General features: G+C 48.3%; 1 non-coding gene across 1 annotated transcript; it reads left to right on the top strand.

Annotated features, from left to right (window-relative positions):
• The first annotated feature begins 789 nt into the window (after nucleotides 1-789).
• On the top strand, nucleotides 790-864 carry Trnat-ugu. The gene has a single exon. It is a non-coding gene; the product is annotated as a tRNA-Thr (tRNA).
• Nucleotides 865-7992: the final 7128 nt, after the last annotated feature.

Genomic DNA, 7992 nt, shown 5'->3' with positions numbered 1-7992 from the left:
TTGATTATTTGAACTTTTTTAGGGTATTATTTAAATATTTCATGGAAAGTTAGTACAAAGTTTTTCGCTTGAGGTTTACTTACTTTATTTTTCAGTTGTGTTCATGTCCTCTACAATATAAGCCTCATGAACACAAGCTACAGCTGAAACAACGCCTTAGTCTTTACAGTTGTTGCAATTGTCTTACGAAGCAAACTTTTTGGGTATATCACATATAATGATTCTCGCAACATCTTTTGTTCGGTCACAAATTACACACCTCCCACTTTTCGTTTTTACTGATTCTTGAGAAGCAGATGGACATATGTATTTCTTTTACGAGAGTTCTCGATATTTAGTTAAGAACGCCGAAACGTCACTAGTCAGACACATTACTTTGGATCTTTCAGACAGATGGGGCTTCATCAAAGGCATTGCTAAATTCTTCAAAAAAATTATTCTTGCATGATGTGGGTTTTTTGGATTTGAGGAAAACAAGATCTGTGCACTGATTCCTGCTACATTCATGAGAGAGTAAAGTCACACATTGGCCATGGCCTCGGTATGCACGACACATTGTACGCACTGCATAATTGATCCACGATGTCAACTCCCCAGTTTATCATATTGTAGTCCATCAGTATTTCAAGCTTGAAATGATAATTAAATGGACACCCTAGCTGCAAACAGGCGTTGATGTACATTCGTAGTGCGCCTAATAGATGTTTGTAGTGGTGTGGACACGTTGGGAATGTGGATCTCACTGGGAGCGTGCAAGGGATAAGTCCCTGCAGACACACTATCCTCTGTGCCCGCGGTGGCTCAGATGGATAGAGCGTCTGCCATGTAAGCAGGAGGTCCCGGGTTCGAGTCCCGGTCGGGGCACACATTTTCAACATGTCCCTATTGAAGTACATCAACGCCTGTTTGCAGCTAGGGTGTCCATTTAATTATCATTTCATTTCTGGCAAAGCTGCATGGTCATCCACGGTAACTGTTCTTTCGGGAACAGATACTACCGTCATATATATAGTTAAAATATGGCTTCCCGGCCATGGACCTTGTAACCTACCCCCTCACTTATCGACCTTAATGACAGTGAAAAATTAAACCGCGTGTACCTAATGGAAATTTGGGAAAAGCAATCGTCACCGAAGTTAATCTATCGGTAAAGAGGGAGGAAAGGGTTACATCTAAATGAAAGGAAAAATGCAAATGAAACTGGTGGAAATTAATTTTGAAAAGGGGTAAAGTTAATAAAGAAAGTAAATGTGCGGCCGTTACGTTAACAATTAACTAGCGGTAATTAGATATTTGAGATTTGGGGGAAATCACGGTCGCCAGTCCTAAGGACAATTACTATAGTAACTGAAAAAGAAAGGTTATTACACATATAATTAACACTAGAAGCGTGGCAACTGAAGGTTGACACGTGTAGTGTGAAAACTGAAAGTTTGTCAGAAGTAATAAATTTCGCTACACACAGTGCGGCTCTCGCAGCCGAGCGAAGCAGACGTGCGGTGTGTGCTCTCCGCTGTCAGAGAGAGTTCGCGCGCCTTGTTTACTTTCTTCGGCCGACACTAACGTGACGCCGTAGCGCTACAAGACCATGGCAAACCAATACAGAAGATCAACCTTGAAATTCACATTTCGGAACGACTTTACCCGACCAAAGGCGCTCGAAGTCGAACGCTTTTTAAAAGAGGAAGCCAAGATCCCGGCTGCCGACATTGTCGGCATTCATTTTTCGATCGTCAGTAGCACGGTCTACGTAAAGCTCATAAACGAAACTACATGCGACAAGGTGCTTCGTGAGATGAAACAAGAACTCCGCTTCTGCCACGCAGATGGCAATGTTGGCAACGTCGAGGTTGGCCATGCCGCAATGGGACTGCGGACTATCCGCATATTCGAACTTCCATTTGAACTCCCGGCGGCAGAAGTTGTAGCGGCGCTCCGCCCCTACGGCACGGTACACGAACACGTGGCTGAAAAATGGACCCAGTTTAAGACGTATCCCGTACTCAATGGAGTACGCCAAGTGCGCATAGATCTCCAACGACACGTGCCATCCTATCTACAGATAGGAGGATGCCGGGCCATAGTTATTTATGACGGCCAGCCGAAGACGTGTTCCGGATGCGGCAAAGAAGGACACCTTCGTTCCGAGTGCCTCCAGCGTCGGATCACACAACTCCCACCGAAGGACGTTGCACCACCAGCGGCGAAGACTGTTCTACCCGTGACTTACGCGGCGGCGCTCACGACGTTCTCCACACCACAGACACGGCCGACCGCTTCAGCGGTACAAGAATCACTTTCCACGGACAAAAACCTGGATGATCCGCCGACCTGGCCAGTGGTGGAAAATAGTACTACGACTCTGGAGCTACCGAACGCGACAGACATTGACGCCGGCAAGATGGCAATTGATTCCCTTATTGTACCGACCGAAGCGTTTCTTCCGGCGGAGCGTGAGTCAGTGCCGTCTTCTGACAATGAAGGCCATGTACGGAAACAGCGATCACCGAAACGCCGAAAGCGCCGTCGTCGGACCGTGTCGGAACACAGCGGTTCGCATTCGGCCGGGGAAGAACAACTGACCCATCAAGAAGCCAGCCGCGAAGCTGGAGCTGTTTCCACTGACTCCAACCTTGCAGAACAGACAGACAAACATGCAGCTTTCGAACATCAGCCCATTGACAGAAACAGTGAGCAGCGGGAAGGTACCAGTGCAGGCAGCGAAGTCGCCCGGTCCCTTACTACCAAACATTCCGAGGCTATGGAACATGAACAGACATCCGCGCCCGCTTCGTGGGCCGAGGACGTCGAGACACAAGATCCCGACCCGCGGCCAGCTGAGGCGCCGCCGGATCATGCAGCATAAGCAGCACAGGGAGGACCGCGTTTGGCGGGGGGTGACATTACTTCCGATGTTCGCTTCTCTCCAACTTCAACATGGATAACCTCGCCCAAACAACGCGTTGCCAGGCTTACCGCCTGGCGACAATGAATATCAACATGATCAGTTCTCCTGTCAAGATCCAACTTTTGAAAGAAACCATACGAGCCATGGGAGTTGACTTTGCTTTCCTACAAGAAGTGAAACCGACTGCACTACCGCACTTTTACGGTTACGCCACACATGTGACGCCCGGTAGCCCTGCAGACACCGGAGTGGCGATATTAGTGCGTGAAGGTATTGAAGTTACCGACGTCACGTTTCTTCCCTCCGCGCGGGGAATAGCATTTACGGCACTCAACACCCGATTCATTAATGTTTACGCGCCGTCGGGTACCACAAGACGTCACGACCGCGCCAGATTCTACTCCACAGATGTCGCTCCCCTTTTCCTTGGACGATACGACCATAGCGTCTTCGCCGGCGATTTTAATTGCGTACTTCATCCCAAGGACCAAATCCCACATTACATGCCTCGTCCGGAACTGGGTGCGATGATCCAAGAACTTCACTTTTGCGACACGTGGGAAAAAGTCCACGGTAACCGCTCTGGCCACACTCATCTTACCAGTCATTCGGCCAGCCGACTTGACCGCATATATGTGTCACAAGATCTCACACAAGGTGTGGTGGACGCCGAATTATGGCCTCAAGCCTATTCCGATCACAGTGCCTATATCTGCACTATACACCTACGCCCCCAACAAGTCTGGCGCAGCAATGGCTTGTGGAAGCTCAACATAACTCATCTCCAGGACCTGGACTGCCGTCGGCAAGTTGCAGCAACGTGGACTGACTGTGAACGCCGCCACCCACGATACACCTCGACCCTGGAGTGGTGGCTCCTCTGTGCCAAACCAGCAATCCGTAGGACACTTATGCGATATGGCAAGGACGTGACTGCGTGGCATCGACAGACCCTCGATTTTTACTACGCGGCACTCAGGGACCTCGACGCCTTACCCCCTTCCCCGGAGAGACAACATGACCAAAGCAGAATCAAGGCTCACATACTATCATTGACGAAGCGTCGACTAGAAGGTGCAGTAGTCCGCTCGCGACGGCACGACCGAACGGTTGCAGAGGAACCCACTATGCACCACGTTGTGGCGGATAAGCGCCGACAACGTCAACATTTAATCACACAACTCAGGACACACGACGGTCGCTTATGTACGACCCAAGCAACCATAGTAAAGGCGGTGGAGGATCATTTTCGTCATCTTTACGAGGAAAGAACCGTCATTGACGAGGCCACTACTGAAGTGTTACAGCAGATAACACGTACTATCGACGAGGCTACCGTGAATGCACTAACAGAGGAAATCTCACTCGAAGAAGTCGAAGACGCCGTGGACAAAGGTGCCGCCAATAAATCTCCTGGACCTGATGGATTGCCCATCGAATTCTACCGGACTTTCCGTGACCTCATGATGCCTCGCTGGGTTATAATGTTCCGCGAACTTATGTCTCCCGACTGTGTTGTGCCGCCAGCGTTTGTAGAAGGTCTCCTCATACCAGTACACAAGCCAGGTGGAGGGCTATCGATTAACGACTATCGGCCGCTTACAATGTTGAACGCCGATTACAAGATTTTCACCAGGATTATGGCGAGCCGTATTAAGACGACTTTGCCGATGATCCTCGCTCCAGAACAGACGTCGCAGGGGGGAGAAGCCAACATACACACGGCCACCGGTGACTGCAGGGACTTAATAGCGATCGCTTCTGCGTGCCGTCTGAGAGCGGCGATCGTCTCCGTCGATTTCAACCGCGCCTTTGATAGAGTGCACCAAAACTTCCTCCTACGAGTGATGGACTGTATGGGATTCCCCCCGGGCCTCATCGACACCCTACGGCGTCTTTGGACCGCAGCCAGCTCACACGTCCAGGTCAATGGAAGGACGGTAGGACCAGTACCCATTAAGAGGTCTCTACGACAGGGTTGTCCCCTTTCTACCTACCTTTATGCAATCGCACTCGAGCCACTCCTAGGGGGCCTTAACCACCGCCTATCTGGTATCACGCTGCGGGACGTCACCTTTCGCTACAGGACATACGCTGACGACCTGCTACTGCTGCTTCGTTCCAATGACGAAGTTCAAAGCGTACTAACCTGGATTGAGCGATACGGACAGGCCGCAGGCAGTCTTCTGAACATCACCAAGTCGGCGGCGTTGGACATTGGGCGTGGTCTCGGACCGGAAGCCCTCGCTCCCCTCCCACCAGTTTCTGATCTGCGATATTTGGGCATCACGTTCAAGAAAGATGTACGTCAAACAGCTGCAGCAAACTACCGACGGTTATTACAGATCATACGTGCAATGGTGCGACAGAACCTGCTCCGGGACTTGAATCAGCTACAACGTGTTGAATACTTGAACCTCCACGTAGCATCCAAACTCAACCACGTGGCACAGGTCCTCCCACTACCGCTGCAGATAGGTCGCCGGCTTCAGGCGGCCTTCAGTTACTACGTTTCCGCAGGTCATATCTTTAAAGTACGATACGACACTCTTACCCTCCCAGTGCACAAAGGAGGGCTGGGATTGGTCAACGTCAGGGCGAGAGCAGCTGCCCTTTACATGAGCAACATGAGGAAACGATGGAAAAGTCAATATACCTCTCTCACGGGTCGTTTACTACAGGTTCTGATGCCAGCCTCTAACGTCCCGCCGGTGTCGGTTGCCCACGTCGCACCACAGCTCTCCCATGTGTCGACCTTCATTCTTGATTACAGCTATGTCAGCTTGAACCTCTCCGCCACACGTCCACCGAAGGCGAAAGATTTTTATACCAACCTTCTGCGGGCTGTTCACCATAACGTGGTGGAAAACAAGTACCCTACGGTTCACTGGCCAAGAGTGTGGAAAACGATACACCACCACTTTCTGTCATCCACGGTGCGTTCGAAGTGGTATCAGATCGCCAACAAAAAATATGCCACACGCCAGCGACTTGACACTATCGGACTGGCAGACTCCCCTTATTGCCCAGATTGTCACCTTTTGGATACTGATGAACATCGTTTTACTTGCGCATCATCGTCCGGAGTTTGGCGACTAACACAGAAGATACTGGCTTGTTACCTCCGGGTCACACCTGATATGATTGACCCGCAGACCCTACTCTGTCCCGATGAAACTTACTTTCCGGCTGCAAAATATCATGCGCTTACATGGTTCAAGGGACTTACCGTCGCCTACATCTTTAGCGACGGAGAGAAAGAGCAGCTTGATTACTGGTGGTTCCTACAAAATGCTCACAATGCCCTCGAACGCACACCGAAATACCGTACGCTCTTCGCAAATTATTTACGCAGCGTTTTCGTTAACCCCCCACTCAGCTGGGGAGTGCCAGGCTGTGGTTAATGTGCTGTGCCGCATCACACTAACGGCTCAACGCTCTGCCTTGTCAGCCATGACCAAAGAAAGAGACAAGCTGCTGCAAGGCTACTGTTTTCCTTGAGGCACTAGCGAAGCAGAGTGCCTCCGTTGCAGATGCCCTTCAAAGGCGCTATTGGAGATTTCAGATAACGATGGCAAGGCTCCAAGTGGAACCAGTTACATTATTGAAGAACCTTTTAGTTAGAATTACATCAGTGGTTTATATTTTTATTTTTTTGATTACTCTTTTATGCCACCTTTGTTGTTGTAACACTTACTTGTAACACTTAGTTACTAGAATTCTCATTTGTACACGCTCCCTAAATGTAATCATATAAAAAAATAAGAAAAAGTGGCAACGAATAGCCCTAACCTTGATTCCCATACTTCCCCTGGTCTATAGGCAGCTCTCTGGGGTGGGCTTACTCAGGAGCCAACGCCTGAAGTGGATCAGATTTTTTTTGTTATAGGATGACAAGTGGCGGTGGCACTTAGGTTTCTTTTTTATTTTCTTATTTTTATTTATTTATTTTTTTAGTTCCATTTTCCTACTGGGCTTTTTAAGGGAAAAAAGTGGTCCAAAAAAAAAAAAAAAAAAAAGCAGTGGTCAGCGCGACAGACTGTCAATCCCAAGGGCCCGGGTTCGATTCCAGGCTGGGTCGGAGATTTTCTTCCCTCAGTGTCTGGGTGTTGTGTTGTCCTAATCATCATCATTTCATCCCCATCGACGCGCAGGTCGCCGAAGTGGCGTCAACTCAAAACACCTGCACCAGGCGAACGGTCTACCCGACGGGAGGCCCTAGCCACACGACATTTCATTTCGTTTCATCCTCACATTAGTAACGGGCATTAATTATTTGCATCAATAGATTCATTTCGCATGTCGTAAAAAAAAAAAAAAAAAAAAAAAAAAGATGGATAGAGCGTCTGCCATGTAAGCAGGAGGTCCCGGGTTCGAGTCCCGGTCGGGGCACACATTTTCAACATGTCCCTATTGAAGTACATCAACGCCTGTTTGCAGCTAGGGTGTCCATTTAATTATCATTTCATTTCTGGCAAAGCTGCATGGTCATCCACGGTAACTGTTCTTTCGGGAACAGATACTACCGTCATATATATAGTTAAAATATGGCTTCCCGGCCATGGACCTTGTAACCTCCCCCCTCACTTATCGACCTTAATGACAGTGAAAAATTAAACCGCGTGTACCTAATGGAAATTTGGGAAAAGCGATCGTCACCGAAGTTAATCTATCGGTAAAGAGGGAGGAAAGGGTTACATCTAAATGAAAGGAAAAATGCAAATGAAACTGGTGGAAATTAATTTTGAAAAGGGGTAAAGTTAATAAAGAAAGTAAATGTGCGGCCGTTACGTTAACAATTAACTAGCGGTAATTAGATATTTGAGATTTGGGGGAAATCACGGTCGCCAGTCCTAAGGACAATTACTATAGTAACTGAAAAAGAAAGGTTATTACACATATAATTAACACTAGAAGCGTGGCAACTGAAGGTTGACACGTGTAGTGTGAAAACTGAAAGTTTGTCAGAAGTAATAAATTTCGCTACACTCTGACTTAATTTAGCAAAAGAATTAATAAAACTGGAAAATCGAAAGTTAATTTAGTGACTGAAGTTAATAGTGAGCTTTCTTTCAGAAGCACAT

Source organism: Schistocerca piceifrons, chromosome 5 (genome assembly GCF_021461385.2).
Source record: "Schistocerca piceifrons isolate TAMUIC-IGC-003096 chromosome 5, iqSchPice1.1, whole genome shotgun sequence".
NCBI classification, from domain to species: domain Eukaryota; kingdom Metazoa; phylum Arthropoda; class Insecta; order Orthoptera; family Acrididae; genus Schistocerca; species Schistocerca piceifrons.
This window is presented reverse-complemented; position numbering and strand designations above follow the sequence as displayed.